Below are 19952 nucleotides of genomic sequence, written 5' to 3' on the forward strand. Positions count from 1 at the left end.
AGAAGGCTGTCTCAATCCTAAAGATATTCTTCCTGCTCTTCACTGTATAATATGTATTCTTTGTGAAGAACTTAATTAGTTCAAAGAACATGCAAATGAGTATAGGAGATATTAAATAAATTGAAAATGATTCTTACCTGACTTTAAATAGCTTTAACCTCCTCTATGAAGTACAAACTAAAACCCATTAAAGAAACCAACAAAGGACTGTATTTAATTTTGCCATATTAAATAAAAGACACATCATGTATTAATGCTGTAGGTGATGGTAGAAAAAGTTCTTACTAAAATGTATAGACTCAGCTGCTTGGAATTTTCATATTTTTCTTTCTTTTGAAGTGTTGTAGAATAAGTATACAGGGATGATCATGCTATAGTCTTTGGGAAAAGGGGTAGAATCCAAAAGCAGAAAAAATGGAGTTAAAGACACCAACCCACCTATACGGAGGAAAAAGGCAGAATTTCAGGCTGGGAAGGAGTATCTAAACTATCGGTAGACTATAACTAAGGAGATGTAGGCAGTAGTTTTGTATGAAAATCAGAGAGTATGACATGAATCCAGTCATGAGTTCATTTGCAAGAGAAGTGTCTCCCATTATGTGGGCCAGAGATCAACATAAAACATAACCGAGTTAATGTGTGTGTATATTACATTTGCACATCTTTTACTCTTGAACATTTGGAATACCTGGTTGGGGGAGGTGCACTGTAGTATGATGGACAAGGATTAGGGTGCTATGTTCTGCGGCTCTTGATGCTATGGTATAGTAGCAGGGCTCGTGATCTTTAGATAGTTTCTGACAAGGATGAAGAACGCTCTCCAAGATTCCAGTAAAGGCCTGATACAGGGGTATAGTAGTTTACCAGGGCTTTATCCAAGCTGGTAGGGCTCTATGTTCAAACTTTAGTGTGGTAGTGCAGTAGGATACAAGAGTGCTAAGTGGGGAAACCAAGGCAGAAGACAAATTGATGGTTATAGTTACAAAATGAGGTTACAGATTAATTTCAGAAGGCTGAAAGTCGATGAACAAAATCTATGGATTTACTAATCATACTATAAAATCTCATTCTGTAACCATAATGCTAAGACCCATCAGTTGAGGGCTGAGGGGTGTAGACAGTTAATATATGTTCAACTCTGGTCAAGACCGCCTCAAAACCTGAGCTAGCCTGAAGATAACATCACTGGCGGTTATCAGAAGAGTTTGGGGACATGAGATTGATAAATAGAAATCTTAATAATTTTATATTTGGTAAAAAAAAATGCATATTGTCAAATTAGTAGGATATTTATCATACATATTGTAATAAATCCAAAGAGTGAAAACCTAAATTAAGCATTATCTCACTTACTTCTCTCTTAACAAGAAGTAACACATTTAAGCAATTTAATTTTTTTCACTTGTATGACGCATCTGCCACTGACAATACATTTCTATTTCTGAAAGCATTAGTAAATTATACAGGAACATTAAATATTTCAACCACCATTCTTCATCTTTCAGAAAACAACTCTCTATATTGTTATTGAAGAAAAGAGTAATTTTAAGAAATATTACTTCATTAGCTTTGGGGCTTCGCACTGTAATTTGAAAGCATTAGGAATACAAACAGAATGAAAGCATGTATGTACACTTAAATATAGAATGAGAATTCTGCTCTTAAGAAACAAACAAGCAAAACTAATTGATCTTCCACAGCTTCCATGTGCTGGATTACACACGTTTAGCAATGCAGTGGCTACTGCTTTCTGTAAATTTAAAATATATGAGAAGATCATTTGGTTTTAGTTTTGCTCTGGGATTCCTCTCTTTTCACAAGGCACTGAGAGAGAAATACATCTCAATCACCTGCAGAAGATTACTACTTTTAATCTGTACATGGCATATCTTTCAGAAACAAGGCAAGGCTGGCTTGCTTTCAGTGCCGTAATAAAAAACAGCAAGAATGCTTGGTATCCATGTAGTTGATAATTTACTTAGTATTTTTACATTCATTTCTTCATTTCATTGCCACAGAATTCTTGTGAGGTCAGTAGGGCAAATATTATCATCTCCATTTATAAACGCATTAACTGAGGCACAGAGAGGCAACGAAACTTCCACAAGATCACACCATAGCACACTTTTGGGGGCAAGAATAGAATTATAATATCAGGACCCTTTGTACATGTGTGTGCATGGGTGTCTGTGCATGTACATTTGTGCATTTGCACATGCATATATTTGTGTTATATATATGCGTCTGTATATGTATATAGTTGTGTGTGTTTATATGTGAATGTGCTCTGTGTGTGTGTGTGTCTATGGAATATGTTGTTCCACTTTCCTCCTTTTATCCCAATAAGAAATGATAGGAAAGATTCTTTTGATTTAGCTACCTGAATTAAGTTTTGTGATACAAAAGATTTTCTTTGCCCCATAAAAAATGGATGAACTAAACAGACACAGAATTAAAATTGAAGCCAAAGACAGCTACTTTGCTTAGGCTGAAATAGATTGCAGGAAGAAGGGAACTAGGAAGGGTAGAGAGAAGGGGAAGGAGGGTGGGGGCCGGCAGAAGGGCCTTGAGCAACCACGGAGGAATTAAGGGAAGCCATGATGGAGAATGCTGTTGAATTCTCTTTTTTTCCCCCTCCAGAGTGAAGCCTTCACAGTGTAGCTTTGCATTCTTGGATGGAGGTCCCTGAACATCAATTCAATCCATTTCAACATGTATTTATTGAACACAAAGCATGTGTTCAGTCATGAACACAGCACCATGGGGAACATAAAAAAAGAACATATTACACAGTTCCTACAATATAAAGAAGCATGCAATCTTGCAGAGAGGAGAAGAGATGGCAAAAATATATATAAGGCAGTGGAGAAAAATCTAAATACGTATATAAGAAAGTGCTAATCTGAAGCATTGCAATGCATGGAACAAACAATCGATGTGTTGGGAAATCAAATAAAGAAGAAATTGTTATTTATAGAAGTTCTGAGTGAAATATTTGTGGAGAATATAGGACCAAAGATAAAAAAATATTGAATAAGAAAATATTGAATTTTTGAGTTAGAATTAGCAACTTATGCTGACCGTAGACTCAAACTTCATGCCCCAAATCAGAATTCTCTACAAAGTTTTGGATAAGCATACATTTTGCTTCAACTTGAACAGTTTTGTATGTAGAGATTCTTGCTACTGTGAGAGATATCGTATGTCTTATAAAACTTATAAGACTATGTCTTAAGGCTACCTTGTAAACTCGTGAATGGTACTTTCCTATTTTGAATTGAATTCTACCTTCCTGTCCCTCTCATTTTTTGACCTTTATTATGCTCTCCGTCTTAGTCTTTGGAACCACTCAGAATGATCCTCATTTGTCTCCCACATGAGAAACTTTCAGGGGTCTGAAGAGAGCGCTTGTGTCTCCTCAAGTCTTCTTTCCAATCTTTACACCCCAGGTTTTTCTACCAGACATCATCCAGAATCTTTGAAGTGAGTTGGAAGGGAGAAGGACTGAGAGGTGCAGTTTTTCTTTGGCCAGGCATCTGCTTGGAACGTAGGTCTGTAAGTGTAGAGGCATTCGTATGGGTCCAGGTGGGCAGAAAGATGTTTTCCATTTTTAGTCTGCTGCCTTCATCAGACTAAATGATTGTGGATTTTTTGGCTTACTTTTTCCCCTCTTCCTAATTCTTCCATAGTTAAAATTGATTTCGTGAGAAAAATAACTCTTAAGTACAACATGCATCAGAATCTGGAATACACCCTTCCATTATTAAGGAGCAGCAGCATTTCTAACATTGAACCTACGCTGCTTTAAACATAGCCTTGACTCTTGGTATGCTGAGTGGTACTCAGTACTCACAGACATAACTTGTCAAGGGTCACTGCATGCAGGGTGTGGTTGAGGCCAGCATAAAACCCTAGACTTTAATGACTTAAGATATCATCTTGTCAAACTCTCATCCTTTATTTATAGATATGGAGACTTATATGTCCAGTGTTTTATCTCAGAAAATGTAGAGAATATGCTCCATGTGGATTTATCAATTCCCATCAATTGATCTAATGTCTCATAAAGTTAGGCTCAATTCTATAGTGATCAGAATAATTTGTCCTATAAAGCCCCCAGAGATGCATTTAGAAACTGATGATATGCCACCCTGTAAACCATTTCTGTGAGGTAGTGTTTTTCAAATTACTTTTAGGAATCCATTGTTGAGTCATTACCAGCAGTGAGTCAGCAGGGTGGGAAGTGGCGAGCTGGGCAACATTTCACGCTATGAAAAGAACTTGCTGGGTCAAAACATCAGAGTGCTGGACTTCTGATCAATTTTATCCTCACTAAAAGTTAGATAACCAAACATTCGTGGCCTCCAAATGTGAGATATTACAGAGAACAAAATACCAACAATAAAGTATTCAAAAAAAATAAATTTAATCCAATCAAAGTTTTAGATCTAACTTTCAGTTCATAAGAAATATAAGGAATAGAGAAACTTGTGAAATGATGCCAGAAGCAGACAAATGCAAAATGCGGAACGATGGGACCTAGTTTCTTCAATAAGTCAATCAGTGGGTCCATAGGAGGAAAAACAAATAAATAAAAAAGGGCGGGAGATGAGATAGTTCTGGATTAAAGGAAATTTAAGAGAGATTTACATATAATAATCAAATACAATAGGTAGGCCTTGTTTAAATTCTGATTGAACAAACCAACTATAAAATATCATTTTTTTTAGATAAACAGGGCGATTAAGTATAGACTGAGTATTAAGAGGTATTAAGGAATTATTTGTTAAATGTGTTAGGTATAGCAATGACATTTCAATCATATAAGACAGTATTATCTTTGTAATGTAAACTAAAGCATTTGAAAGTGAAATGAGGTCAAGTATTTGATTTAAACTACTCCAGAAAAAAACAGATAAGTAAAAAAGATGGGGATTGGGTAAGAAGCACTGATGAAACAAACAAAATAGTGATGGTTATTGTAACTCAGATGGTTATTAATTCCACTCAGATTTCCTGTATGCTAGAAAATTTTGATAATAAAAAGTCTAAAAATCAGAGTGGTGAAATAAACATATAAGACTGAATGTTTCATAGTTTAGGTCAGCGACACTTAGCAAAGGGATTAAGTAGTGACGTTACAATCATTCTGAGGGAACACTGAGAGATCAGTGATGATATCTCCATTTGGCTTATGAGGTGTAAAGAGAACTTGTTCCTGATTATAAATCGAGAAAACAGAAAATTTCTTTGTTAGAAGGCACGTTGAGTTTTCCTGGGCGAAGGAATTCCTGTAGGGATTATAGGAGATAATTTTATTCCTACTTCTAGTCTGACCTATCTTCATCTTAATCTCTCCTAATAAAAAGATGTAATTCATTTGCATCAGTTTAGGAATGAGAGTTTAAAAATTTAGAAAAAAACCATTAAAAATGCTTAATGAGCAGTAGATGAGGAAATGAGATCATTAACAGGAAATGAGATCATTAGGCTGAAATCATTTGTTGCTTGTGGCCTCATTTTGCTCTTCGCAGCCTCTCTACACAATGCCAGATATAAGAGAAGCAAACCATTTAAATGGGCTGGGCGCAGGGCCATAGTAAATTGACTCTGTGTGCTGGGCCCCATTTCAATGGGTGCCAGTTTGAACGCCCTTTTTTTTTTTTTTTTTTTTTTTTTTTGCTCACCAGATGATCACGTCTCATAGGCATAGCCAATCCTATTCAACTGGCTCCTTTGCCGACTGCCCTTCGGCTGAGGGCTGTTGGGAAAATGGGCTGTCAGCCAGGAGGCACAAATTACTTCTGTCTCCTTGTCAATGGTTTGAAATACCTGTCTGCTTTACGGAAAGGCAGGAAATTCTCTATCCACTTGGTTCACAGAAATCTCCCCTCGTTTCATCTAAGAAAACTGATTAAGAGATCTTTTATTTCTTTGAGCAGAAAACTCAAAAGTGGCTAACGTTGACACAGAAATCCATCAAACACAATCATAGAACCACTCACTAGTTTCTTGGTCACGCTATAGTTTAGGCTGGAATCTTGACTACCCACGTCAGCTGACCAGTAATATTTGACTATTGTTAAGCCAAGAGAACCTTCCTCATTCTTTCATTCATTATCTAATAAGAATGATTTGAGTACCAGGTGCAGGGCTATATTCTGGGAATGTGATTGTGAAAATGACGAGCATAGGCCCTCCCATCATAGAACCTATAATCTAGGGGAGAGGACAGAGTTGAAATGCAATAATGGCATTTTTTTTTTTTTTGAGATGGAGTTTCGCTCTTGTTACCCAGGCTGGAGTTCAATGACGTGATCTCGGCTCACCGCAACCTCCGCCTCCCGGGTTCAGGCAATTCTTCTGCCTCAGCCTCCTGAGTAGCTGGGATTACAGGCACGTGCCATGATGCCCGCCTAATTTTTTGTATTTTTAGTAGAGACGGTGTTTCACCATGTTGACCCGGATGGTCTCGATCTCTTGACCTTGTGATCTACCCGCCTCGGCCTCCCAAAGTGCTGAGATTACAGGCTTGAGCCACTGCGCCCAGCCTAATAATGGCATTTGATATTTGACAATGACTTGAGGAAAAGCATCCTTGAGAAAGCATGTTTCAAGTTGAGATTTGAAGGATGAGAGGTGTTAGTTAGGTGGAAGAGGGAGAGGAATGGATGAGGCATTTACTGAGACTGGGGGAACCATAGATAAAGTCAGCGGTTCAGTTGTCTCCATAAAAGAGTATCAGTCACACTCCAGACATTAATAAATGGATGGATTTAAATAAGTACTTTAAAGAGTTTTTTTCTTCAATATGTAATATGTAGATGATGTATAAGATACAGAAATACACTGACTTTTCTTGTGAGATTCGTAGATTCACAGTGATTAATCATACTTCTGCTCCCATTGAGTTCTTTCTCTGTACTTCTCACTGTGTTTTTGCACGTGTTACATACTCATCTGGTGATGATAGTAACATGACCTGCTCACTCAAGTTGTGCCTATCTTGTTAAGTAACAAATAATGCCATGTAAAACATTAATGAGAGTTGGTGTGCATCAACTAGAACACCCATATAACAGTGACTTCAATGAAATAGAGGCTGATTTTTATCTAACATAAAATAATTCCAAAGGTAAATGATAAAGAGCTGAGATGACAACTTCAAAGTAGCCAGGAACAAGAATCCTTCCTGGTTTTACTGTTTTTAATGCACTGAGCACTTTCATCCTCAAAGTCATCACATGGTTCAAGATGACTGCTATAACACCCCTACTAACAGAGATTTGAGCAACAGAAAGGAGGAAGGGGAAAAGACCATACCTACTATTGGAATCAGCTGAGTCAGTTCCCTTTAAAGACTTTATACACTTCACAACCTATGGTTGGAGCTTTGGAAAAAATAGGCTTGACTGATGATTCATTCATTCACCCAAGCTGGGTACATTGTTGCCAATAAACAGAAATGCTGCTACTCAGAATGAAAGGGAGAACAGATGTTCTATAGCAGCAGTCCCCAACCTTTTTGACATCAGGCACAGGTTTTGTGGAAGACAGTTTTTCCACTGACTGGCAGGAGGTGTGGGGGCCAGAGAGGGTGATGGTTTTGAGATGATTCAAGCACATTATATTTATTGAGAACTTTATTTCTATTACTATTACATTGTAATACATAATAAAATTATATACATTATAATTTATATTATAGTATAGTATATAAATCACCATAATGTAGAATCGGGGAGCCCTGAGCTTGTTTTTCTGCAACTAGACCATCCCTTCTGGGGGTGATGGGAGACAGTGACAGATCATCAGGCATTAGATTCTCACAAGTAGCATGCAACCTAGAGACCTCACATGCACAGTTTACAATAAAGTTCCCGCTCCTATGAGAATCTAATGCCACCGTTGATCTGAGGGGAGGTGGAGCTCAGGTGGTAATGTAAGCAATGGGGATTGGCTGTAAATACAGATAAGGCTTTATTCACTCATCTGCCGCTCACCTCCTGCTGTGTGGCTTAATTCCTAACAGGCCACAGACTGGTACTGGGCCATGGCCCTGGGTTTGGGGAACCCTGTTCTATAGAAAACAAGCAGCTTCTATCATAACAGCTATTATTTGATGGGTACTTATCACTTGCAAGGCATTGACCCAAAAATAATGTCATTTTCATTTAATTCACAATTTTGTAAAGTAAGTATTATAACCTCATTTTGTGATATTATAACCTACGGTTTATAAACAATGTACAGGCACAGCCTGGAAAAGTAGAGCAGGGCTGTGGGCAAATACTGCTAGAGATTTTCACACAAAGTGCACTCTCTTTTATGTCTCCTTAAACCCTCGAAAACCTGCAAAATTCAAGATTCCTGTGTGAACGTGCCCCTTTGTTTCTCATCTCTCTTTTTCCACATGCACCTTGCACATAGGAAGTGCTCATTAAAGATTTGCTGTCTGTTCTCTGTTGAGAGCCAGAAGAGAGTTAGGCAAATCATCCTCAGAGCATCCCGTTGCATGCCACAGGTGTCTCTTCCAGCCTTCTTACCATTCAGGGTTGGCCTCTCCAGGATAAGCCCATCTGTACAGGAGATTGCAGACAGGACCAAGACACATGTACTTATTCATTACCTGCCTGAGGGCTGGCTGCCTCCAGCTGCTCCCTGTATCCAGGCAGAGGCAACTCAGAAAGGAACAAAAGATAGCCTTTTTCTTCCACTATGCTGGAGGAGAAAAATTGGGAAATATGGAAGGTAGGGGAATAATGTAGAGCCCAATTTATAGTCAAAGTTTTGCATCATACTTACGTCACAGCCGATGACTTCTAAATCCAGCAGTCCTCGAAACATATAAACACTAACAATGCAAAACAAATTCATTTGCAAATGACTTATACCCTGGTGTTTTCTCACTAGTCAGTTAGTCTTATGACTTAAGGTAATTGTTTACTTTGACTCTTTAAACAAAAATACTCCGAACCATTTTAGCTATGAATAATTGGAGACTAAGTACATTCACTCAAGGCATTATTTGTTCAGTTCTTGTATGTTACTGTGCAGAGAAAAAAAAAAACCCTACAAATGCAAAGATGCACACAGATGGCTTCTGTTATCAAACATTTCTTCCAGTAATATAGAAACAACCACTGGATCATGTGTCAGAAAGAAAAACAAACCTGAAAACCCCCACAAAGCAAAAGTTAGAGCTATCTTCAGTTTATATGAAGCTTCCCAGACCTTCTTTTGCATATCTCAATCTTTTTAATAGTGGCAGTAGATTGTTCACAGGTGTAAAATTAGCAATTTTTTCCTTTCTTTTTTTCTTCCCATTTCAGCCCATCTCCACCTACTTTTTGTGGCATGTCTAATGCTAGCTATGTCATTTATTATCTACCTCCCAGGATGGTTGTCAAGTCTTAAATGAGATAGACCATATAAAGTACTCAGAATAGATACGTCACTCTTTTGAAAATAGCTAGTTATAAAAAAAATAGAACATTATTTCAGAAAGCTAATTATTGAATGCACTACAACTGCTTAGACTGCTCTCTTCAAACTATGTCTTCTTTGGCCACAGATTTTTTGAAGAGGTATCACAGGGGAACCTGGAGTCCGGGGGTGGAGGAGCGTGACAATGACATATTACGCATATAGACTTCTCTTAAAGATGCCAATTTTAAGGAGAAAATAAAGCATTACATTAAAAAATGTGCTGCTCTCTTTCAAGCTTTATGAATGTAACTCGTCATCTGTTTCACCTTAGACTTCCCAAATGCCTCTAGGTAGGTGCTTATCTCACAGCAGGGGCTCAGGTAATACATGTTGAATGAAGGACTGAAAGGGCCCAAAGCACATTGTTTAGGATATAGTACAGCACTCTTTTTAATTTCCTCTAGCGTAAAACAATTTAACTAGGTTGCAAAAATCATGATCTACCCATGATTCTCCACATTTTCTTGTCTGTAAAAACATGTGAGCCATTCACTGATTTTTTTCAATTTCTTGAAACCATGTAATGAACTACTACAAAATTCAACTGCTAGGCACTGGGAATTTGGAGATCACCCAATTCCTGCTGTCAAATTACTACTAGTCAAAAAAAAAAAAAAAAAAAAAAAAAAAAAAAAAAAACTGTACAAATACCACTATTAAGATAAGGAGATCCATGTTATAATTAAAGAGTTAATACTAAAGTTAATATCTTGCTGTTTACAGCAAAGAGTCAATCCATCTATACGTTCTCAGAGAAGGCTTCCTAGGATACAATTTTTAATATATGTTGTGAAGAATAGAGAAGATTTCACTATTTACTGTGACTTCAGAGCAAGTGACTTGAGCCACAGTAAAAATAACTCTGCAGCACAGTAAAGTGCTTATAATGGGGTTCATTATATGGAAAGGAAATGGAAAGTTACATCCAGACAATTGTGCCAAACTCATAGAACTCTGGGATTCTACATTCATCTGCCAGTGATGTTTAATCCTTACTGATAGAGTATAGTTGTTAGACTGCCAGAAAGCAGTAGACTAATTGTAATAATAATTAGGATCTGCCCAGACATTATTTCTTTAAAGCAATCAATGATTGCCTGAGAATGCTGAACCTGTGGAAGTTTGAAATGAAGGAAGATCTATTAAATCATCTTAGCTATTCCCCCTGGAGGCCAAATTCAGATCAGATTGTGTCATAGTATCTGCCTTTACTCCAGATCTATAATCAGGTTAGCTCAGGGAGAGAGAGAGAGAGAGAGAGCGAGAGAGAGAGAGCACAAGAGAGCGCAAGAGAGCTTGAGCAGTGACCAAGACAATGGTTACTTGTTTTTTTGTCAGAGTTCCACACAGAAAATTTTCTACAACACTGGTTAGCAGAGTTCTGTCCCTTGGCTCAGAAGCAACCATTACTCAGTTTATTTTAGATGTAAAACCATTTATATAGTTATACAAAGATATACATGATTTTAAATGGTGCTTTTCCTGGTCTATTATCTTCACAGCAAGGAAGCCTCAGTATAGATTCACCTTTTAAGATACAGGGTTGCAAAAATGTTTACAAATGCTATGTAAAATGCATATACTGATAACATACTGATCATTCTTGCATTTATTGTCTTGCCTTATCTTACTTAACACAATCCCCTGCCCCTTTACTGCCTATCCAAGAACAACTCTTGCTATCCTAAATCATCCACTCTAACCATGGCATAAAATTTGACTCCTTCCTGACCTAAAGAAGATCTTTTAAAGGGGATCTCTTCAGTCTGTTGACTCATAGTTCGTTTATAGACTGCTTAGTATTCTGGGGCATGTCTCTAACAAAACACAAACACACATACACACACACACACACACCATGGTCGTCGTCATCATCATCATCATCATGGTAATCATCATCATCTCATTTGCTTGCAGTGTGGCCACGTTTTTCTTCTCTCCCCAACACCTTCCATATAATTACTATGGTATCTACAGGTAAATTGGAGTCCTGCCTAATCTAAAATTATATAAAATACATCAGTAACAGAAGCCATGTGGAAAAACTAAGAGACGATCCTAGTGTCTTTGGCAAAGTTTAAGAAGTTCTTGCTATAAGAAAAGTTAAGGACTCTTTATTCCATCGCTCCTTCAACAAATGGAGCACCCTATTTTTTCACTGAGAGCTGTCTTCAGGCTTGCTTGCCAGGTTGTAGGATTTTCACCAACAATCAGAGGACCCATTCAGAAGAGAAATTACAGACACCTTCTTGGTTTACCTTGTTTACAGAATTGTTTTATTTTGCCCACTTAAATTGTTTTAATGGAATCTGTTTCTAATATGGTATACTTACACCATTTCACATTAACAAGAACATTTGCATTTTTAGAAACCTCCAGAAATATGGCAACAATGGCTGCCGCCTTATATTGACTGCCTCTGTGAGGTGGGTTCTGTACTTTTCATTGCATCACAGTGACTTAGACCACTCTCCCACCCCACCCCAAGAAGCTGCCTTAGGCATCTGAGATTATGATACTTGTTTACTGTAAACTACTTATCTGGAAAGTAGATCATTTATCTAAAAAGCTACTAGCTATGAGAAAGATGTAGAAAGTTTATGGCATCCCTAGGGAATGAAAACAGTAAAAGAAGCAAGTGAGAGAAGTAGAGGACCAGGGAGCAATATGGAATCAGACTTCACCCAGTTCACTATTGTATGAGGTTTATCACCTCCAACAAATACCATCAAAGGAGCTGCCTTTTCCTAAAGACTTAGAGGTCCTGTGTAGATATCCATAGCTGTCAGTTGGGAGCAAGGAAAAATCAATTCCATCATCTTATGATCAGACAAATCATTGGAAGGAGTAACAAGTTTCCTGTAAAATGCATGATGCAGGTGAAATTGTAACATAGATTAAGTTTGATTATTATGCCAGTAGCAAACAGAGCTTAGGATGACTCCCAGGGATTCTCACTTCCTGGTGTTTACAACTTTGTGTCATCTCTTCCTCTTGAGTGTAGGAGATATCTACGGCTTGCTCCTCACAAATAGTACATGGCAAAAGTATTGGGATGTCAGCTGGATAATTACATTATGTCATAGAAGACTCAGTAGTAGCAGAACAGAGCTGGAGAACCTCTCTGTGGGCCTGATGAATTAAGTCATTGTGTGGGGGAGGCCCACATACCGAGGAACTCCACAGTGGCCTCTAGCACCTGAGGGTAGTCTCCAGCTAACAGCCAGCAAAATAAAAAAGGGGAGGCCTTTAGTCATACAGTCACAAGAAAAGAAATCATCCCAACAACCTAAATGAACATGAAAGTGAACTCTTCCCCAGTTGAGCCTGCAGAGGAGAACAGCCTTGCCAACACTTTGATTGAAGCTTTGTGAGACTATGAACAGAGGATTTAGCTAAGCTGTCCCCAGTCTCCTGACCTACAGAAACTGTGAGATAATAAATGTTCAGGAGGAGGCTGAGGTGGGAGGATCACCTGAGCCCAGGAAGTCAAGGCTGCAGAGAGCTGTGATTGTATCACTGCACACTCCAGCCTGGGTGATGAAGCGAGACCTGTCTCAACAAAATAATGTAAAATAAATATGCTTTTATAAGCCACGCAGTCTGTGGTATTTATCATATAGCAACAAAACAGTGTCCTTCAGCCTCCTTTCTGTGTATCCCTTTCTTACCCCTTGGTGCATCTATCTAATACCCCCATGACTTACCTATCTGCCCAATAACTCCCTTATTCTTATTCCTTACAATGCCACTCTACAATGTATTCCTCAATAGTAGTTTTTTTTTTTTCTGAAGTGCTTACCCCAGTTCTTCTCATTTAATCTTTACTTGCTTATACACATACCAGAACACACGAGTCTCCAATCCTCTGTATAGCGGTTTCCACTACTGCTGAAATAAATTACCACAAATTTCCTGCCTTAAAGCATATCTTACAGTTCTGTATGTCAGGAACCCAAAATGGGTTCTACTGGGCCAAAACCAAGATTGTGATAGGGTTATATTCCCTTCTAGGGGCCCTAGAGAAGAATCTGTTTCCTTGCCCTTTCCAGCTTCTATAAGGTGACCGACCACATTACTTGGTTTATGGCCCCTTCCTCTAACAACGTCGGAATGAGTCCTCTCTCGTGAGTATCTCTCTACTTCTCTTTCTCTTCAGCCTCCCTCATCTAGTTATAAGGGTTCTTGTGATTCCATTGAGTCCACTGGGTGATCTAGGATAACCTCCCCATCTCAAGGTCTGCTGATGAACAATCTTACTTACATCTGTAGCCTTCATTTCCCTTGGTTGTGTTACCATGTAACATTTGAGGATGAGAATGTGGACATCTTTAGGGGGGCTATTTTTCTGCCTACTACAGTTTGTGAAAGCTGTAATTTTAAAAAGCAATCTGTGGGACTCATTGAAGCCCTGAAGCCTTGGTACTAATAGTTCATAGTGTTATATAGGGTTAACACTCTCAGAAGAATTTGTATCCTAAAGAGGCCCCTCTAAAACACATAAAACTTTCATATCTAAGGAATTCCCCTTAAACTGGGGGATGTTATGGTACTGGGGAAAATCTGGGAGAGAGATAGATACTAAGCAAGGGCGCGTTTAACAGTTCACAGGTCACCTCATAAAAATGACTGTTTGCTCTGCTCACTTGCAGAAATAGTTCCCACTTTCTTCTTCATGGTCCATATCAGTATTATTCGACTGTCATAATCTAAATAGGTTGTGGTTGTAGGCTTCAATGATGAAGTAGTTAGACTAAGAAAACTAGGAGGCTCCCCACAGAGCTGATACAATGACTGCACCACCCTAGTGAAGGAGCAGAAGCAGTGAACCATTTCAGTTGTCACAACACCCAAGCAGCACTCAAATTCAGGGGCTCAGTTTTGTGACTCCCCAGCTCCCCAGTGTGTATGAATTATCTCAGTGGGAGTTCCAAATTTTCCAATATGTCTCCAAACAAAATCAATTTGAATGGCTTTAATTGGCTTTAATTATATTATTACTATTATTACATGTGTTCCCTTTGTGAGGTTGATGAGAAAATAGTTTTAGAGAAACAAACCAACACACAAATGATAGATATGAGAGGTCAAAAATATTTGGAAGCTAATTGCCTGAATGTCTTCTTATTCATACTTCTAAGACTAAAAATAGGCCAATTGTCCATTACAAATGATTGTGGCACATACACATATTCTGAGACAAGGTCAAGAAACATGGACTCTGAGTTATTTCTCTTCAAAGTGACTGTTTTCTCCACAATAGACACACAGTCAAGAAGACACATATACATACTCTCTCTCTCTCTCTCTCTCTCTCTCTATATATATATATATATATATATATATATAATATATATAAATACACACACACACACACACACACATATATATACACACACACACATCTATATAGATTTTATATATGTATAAATCTGTGTTTTTCTGGTCCTCTAATTCATAGTTCTGAGAACTGTCCTGTAGGTCACCATTTCAACTCCCCCATTTTAAAAAAATCTGGCCATGGTTGTCAAGAGGAAATTAATCTTTTGCAGCCAAATGAAATTTGGGCTTCCCAGCACTAGCCACTAATGAAAAATGCATTAATGGCAAGCATCAGAAAAACCCCTGGCTCTCAGTACCAGAGGGTACATTTAAATAATTCTATGAATATAGATCAATAAAACTAATTTACTTATAGCCTTTGTGTGCAGTATTCAGATCTGAATAAAAGTCATTTGTATTACAATGTTTTGTATTAATTTGAGGTATCTATTGTTTTACATATTAAATTAATCTTGGTCTTTAGACAGAACTTCATATGCAATATTAAAATATGAGGCCTGGGATTTGATATTAGTAATGCTATGATTTCATAATTCAGCCTGGTTTGCCTGGATGTCATTTGAAAGGCTTGGAGAGTCCCAGAGGGCCAGCTCTGAGAAGCCAGGGTTAAATTGGAGAGAGAGCAGAGGACTTTTAATATTCAAGCATGCAGCATGTCGGCAGCAGGACCCAAAGGCCCACTGGCACTTTGAGGGTTTAGAATGGGAGCCTGGTGAGTAGAGGTGTCAGAATAGCGTTGCCATGCACCTGAATGTTTAGAGCATGAAGTGATGGCTACAGAATCCTGACTCGAATGCTAGAATCGAGATATCACTTCTTGTTTCAATGAAGATAATTACTCATTCATCAAGTATTTACTTAGCACCCTCTTACTAGGTGTGTAGACACGAAGGTTAAGGTCAGATTTTAGGAGCTTAAAATTGACACCGGCAAACCCTAGGCATTGTGACTTACCATGATAAGTACTGTACCCCGAATAAGTACAGGGTGCCTCAGGAACCTAATGATACACCTTAGCAACTCCCTGTTTCCTGTCCATTTGGCCATGGAATCCTTTTTATTCAAAAAAAATGCTAGAAATAGTCCCTTAAACTCTGCTCTAATGCATAACTGTGGATGTAAACGGTGACATAGTTAACCAAGAGGAGATGGTGAAAGTTAAAAATTCAGCCCAGTTCTATCCACTACCAGAAAGACAAAGCAAAGTCTCTTCAGCCACTCTGACCCCTTCAGCACCTCTGCCAACGGAGGGACTCTCGCTGAGTATCCCAAGATACTTTCATCTCTCAGCTAGATGCTGCAGGAGCTACTTAAATGGTAGCTTTGTCATGTCCTGTAGTTCAAAATAAATAAGAGCGTCCTGAGGACCAATGGCAGCTCTGACATTTTTGATGTTTTCAATTATTTGTTTGAAATTAGGTAAGGGACTGTTACCAATCTAGGTGAGTATCATCTTCCACATCAATAAAATTTCTTCAGTGCCTTTCTTAGTTTCACTCATGATGATAGCTGGATGTGCACTGATCTTTATGAAATGCGGAGTTGTAAAATATTTAAAGCATTATTACTATTACGAATAGTATTATTGCCAAGAAACTTCAAGATAAGAGCAGAAATTACTTATCCAACCCCACTGTATTTCCAGAACTCTGGGACAGCAGGGATTATGAAAAGATTGCATTTCCCTGCCTTCACTCACCTCGTATCCCCCCGGTGAGAGTTAAGGTGGTTTAGAGAATAAAATTAGAAGTGACAGCAATTCTCTGTGTTCTCTCTTAATTGTAGAATGACCCAAACAACATTACCCAGCAACTGTAGACCGTAGTTTGCTTACGTATAATACGAGAAAATTAGTGATTGCCATTCCTTCCTTAATCAAAAAAACTAAGATTGGAAATGAGATAATGTGTGGGAAAATGCTGTGGTGGACCACAATGTTCTAGATTTTATTTTATCCTTTCACATAACCTTTGTGCTAATTAAGACACTAAGCTTGCTGCCGGGATATATCAATGTGCAAGAAAGGTACAGCCCCTCTCTCCACGGAGCTTCCAATCTAGCGAGCAAGGCAGGAATCCCAGATCTGTGTGGTTGCACAAGGCCCTGTACTTAGAAGAGCTGCACCTTTGTGTTAATACTCTGTTACTATTTTCTTGACACTGTTAATAATTTTGAATAAGGTATCTTGCATTTTTATTTTGTACTTGGCATCACGAAATATGTAGTCTCCCCTTCTGGTGGGTATAGAAAGTAAATGTTGAAAGTGAAGGATAAAGGGCTGCCCGTGTTAAGCCATACTAAAAAAGAAAAGAAGAAGATAGAGGGGAAATGCTCAAAATGAAAAGTGTGATGGCGTACCAGTGTCTGCTTTAGATGAACGAGGAAGAGAGACTAAAGGTAGAGAGATGACAAAGGAAGTCTGGATGCTGGCCAACAGACCTAAGTAGAAAAATCTCCTTTAACAACATAACTAGGTATAGAAGAGAGAAGCAGATGAGATCAAAATAAAGAAGGGCAGTGGAAAGATCACACCTAAAACTTAACTGTGGCCATACTGGTGTAAGAGCATGAGAGGAGAGCACAGTTAATGCCGGTGTGAAGAAAGGAATACAATCTAGGATAGCAAAGGGTAACAGCCAGATGACCAGGATGAGCTCCATCACCTTGGTGTGGCCAAACTCCTTCAGCCTAGCTGTGCCTGGACCAACAGGCACTTGGAATGGAGGTAGAATGGTAGAATTCTTTTTTTTTTTTTTTTTTCAGATGGAGTCTCACCGTGTTGCCCAGACTGGAGTGCAATGGGGCAACTTTGGCTCACTGCAACCTGGAGGTAGAATTCTTTATGGATGGTCCCTCCCATAAGGCAAGAGTTCTTGGTTTATAGTTTCATAACAAGATCTGCTTGGGACATGTGCTACTGAACAAATATCTAAGCTTTCTCTGCCCCTCCAGAGGCCCTGAATCTGGATAGCTATGTATTCCATGTGAATACATAGAATATGAAACATTCTTCTTTCCAGCTTACCATGTACAAAAACTTGGTTTATATATTCTATTAATTTTCTCAGTCATTTTCCATATTACTGCATTGCTGAAAAATGGTCAATTCACACTAAAACATAACAATTATATGACTTAAGCTGGAGAGTTCTGATATCTGCTTCTATAAGTATGGACTTATAGTCTATTAAGAAAGAAATATAGGAAAATAAACAATTAACATATTGTGCAGTATGTACATTAACAAAGGAGTATATGCTATGGTGGCCTAAGGAAGGAGACAGTTATCTTCACTTTTATCAGGAAGCTATCTCAAGAATGCCACCAACTCTGCCTTAAGCAGCCTCTTGAGGAATGTACAGGAGTTTGCCAGTAGAAGCATGGATTAAGTACACCCTAAGTGATGTGAGAAAATCTTCATCACTTAAGGAAACACAGAAAATTAACATAAGAATTAAAGTGTATAAACAAAACCTACTCTTCATTGAAAACTCTAAACTGATATGGTCTAGACAGCTTGGTTTGCTTCTTCTAGCTTAGAGTGGTGAACTTAGTTCATTCTGAAACAGTAAGAAAATTTCATGTAACAGAGACCCCGAGTTCACTGTATGTATTCTGAAAAGATGATGAATAGACCAGACTCTGAAACAAAGCTCAGACACATTGTGAGCTAAGACCAAGACTCCAAGCATGACTCTACTTTGGCCTCCACCCACGCCTGTTGCCACCGCCACTCTGATTTTAGGCCACAATATTTCTCAGTTGGAAGACTGGGGAAGTTTCTTTCCAATCTTTCCCTGTTCAGTTCTCCCTGATACATGCTACAAATAAAGTCATCTTTTCAAAAATGTAAAAAAAACACACACACAAAAAAACTCTAAACTTGCTTTGTACTCTTCACACACCTCAGAAGTAAGTCTCTATGCTGAGTGAACAGCGTGAGTTAGAGTTATCATTTTTCTTCTTCCTGTAATACTGGGGTTCAGGGTGCCCTCAGCTCCCCTGAGAGGACGTTTCTCCAGGTTCTTGGCCTCCTGCCCTCTCAAGAACGAGAGAGGGGACCACAGTGCAGTGTGCAGTAAATGCCGGACTCAGAGTGTTTGTAGAAAGTGATTTTATTTAAGAGAGAGAAACAGGAGAAAGAGAGAAAAAGAAACAGCTAACTCTCACGCTGAGTGAGAGAATCCAGAAAGATGGGATCTAGGAGAGGAAAGCCGCTTCCACACTGAGCGGAAGGGAATGGAAAGAGATGGAGTTTAGGAGGGAAAGACAGGCTTCCACGAGAAAGTGTGGAAGGGGACTCCAGAGGGAAAATCCAGGAGAGAGAGAGACGGCTTCCAGGAAGGGAGTGTTCGGGGAAGGGGACCCAAACATGGAGTCCGAAGGGCTGTGGAAGAAGGGGGCTTTTAACCTGGGAGGAACCCCACCTTCTCTAAGACCCCAGGCCAATGAAAGGAGTTCCTTAGAACTTGCGCTGGAGTGATTGACTCTTAGTTTCTTCCCCCGCCCGTGAAATTCAAACATAAACCCTTAAATATCTGGGATAGAGAGAGATGGGAGTGGGGCATGGAGCTGGGAAGTTCTTGCCCTTAAAACTACGCCCCCAGTGGACCCAGAAAGAGAACGCATTCCCTCATTCTCTTGAATTCTAATATTATAATATTTTAAAACAAATCACTAAGTTGGTAGCAAAACATATAATGCCATTTTTTCTTATAAAATCTTCTCTAAAAAAAAACCAATTCTCTGCATTGGCAATTTGAAAACAGGAATATATATCCCCCTATAGACTATGAATATACAGGGTCATTCAACTTTATGAATACACAAGGTCAGCTTTAAAGGTCAAAAGCCATAAACAAGTATATATTGCGTTAACCTCCGTCTTGTTATTCTCATCATCATTTTAATTTTATTAATTTCATATTATAATAAATAACAATAATATTGCCTGACATGTATAAAGGCCTTCTACATTGTAAATTATTTTCATAGCTATTATCCAACTTGGGTTAATACTCAAAAGCTCTGTAAGATTGAAAAATACTAGATAGATGATGGTGCCAGGGATCAAAAGGTTAAAAGAGTTACTGAAGGCACAGAACAAATTACTAGATGGG

The 19952-nt window shown here is 38.5% G+C and overlaps 2 long non-coding RNA genes across 6 annotated transcripts in view; one reads left to right on the forward strand and one right to left on the reverse strand.

The window, feature by feature from the left end:
* The window catches only part of LOC141582265 (uncharacterized), a 329329-nt gene that overhangs the window by 202660 nt on the left and 106717 nt on the right, over positions 1 to 19952 (forward strand). Inside the window, exon 4 of one of the 4 annotated variants that reach the window (XR_012515090.1) lies at positions 17596 to 17889. The exons of the other annotated variants lie outside the window; for them this stretch is intronic. This is a non-coding gene — a long non-coding RNA (uncharacterized LOC141582265). Of the gene's footprint in view, positions 1 to 17595; positions 17890 to 19952 lie in introns of those variants that run through there. 4 annotated transcript variants of the gene reach the window in all.
* Positions 1 to 19952, reverse strand: part of LOC141582264 (uncharacterized) — a 432453-nt gene that overhangs the window by 31160 nt on the left and 381341 nt on the right. The gene's annotated exons all lie outside the window — the stretch shown is intronic.

The sequence above is a fragment of the Saimiri boliviensis genome, chromosome 19 (assembly GCF_048565385.1).
Source record: "Saimiri boliviensis isolate mSaiBol1 chromosome 19, mSaiBol1.pri, whole genome shotgun sequence".
In the NCBI taxonomy this organism is placed as follows: Eukaryota; Metazoa; Chordata; class Mammalia; order Primates; family Cebidae; genus Saimiri; species Saimiri boliviensis.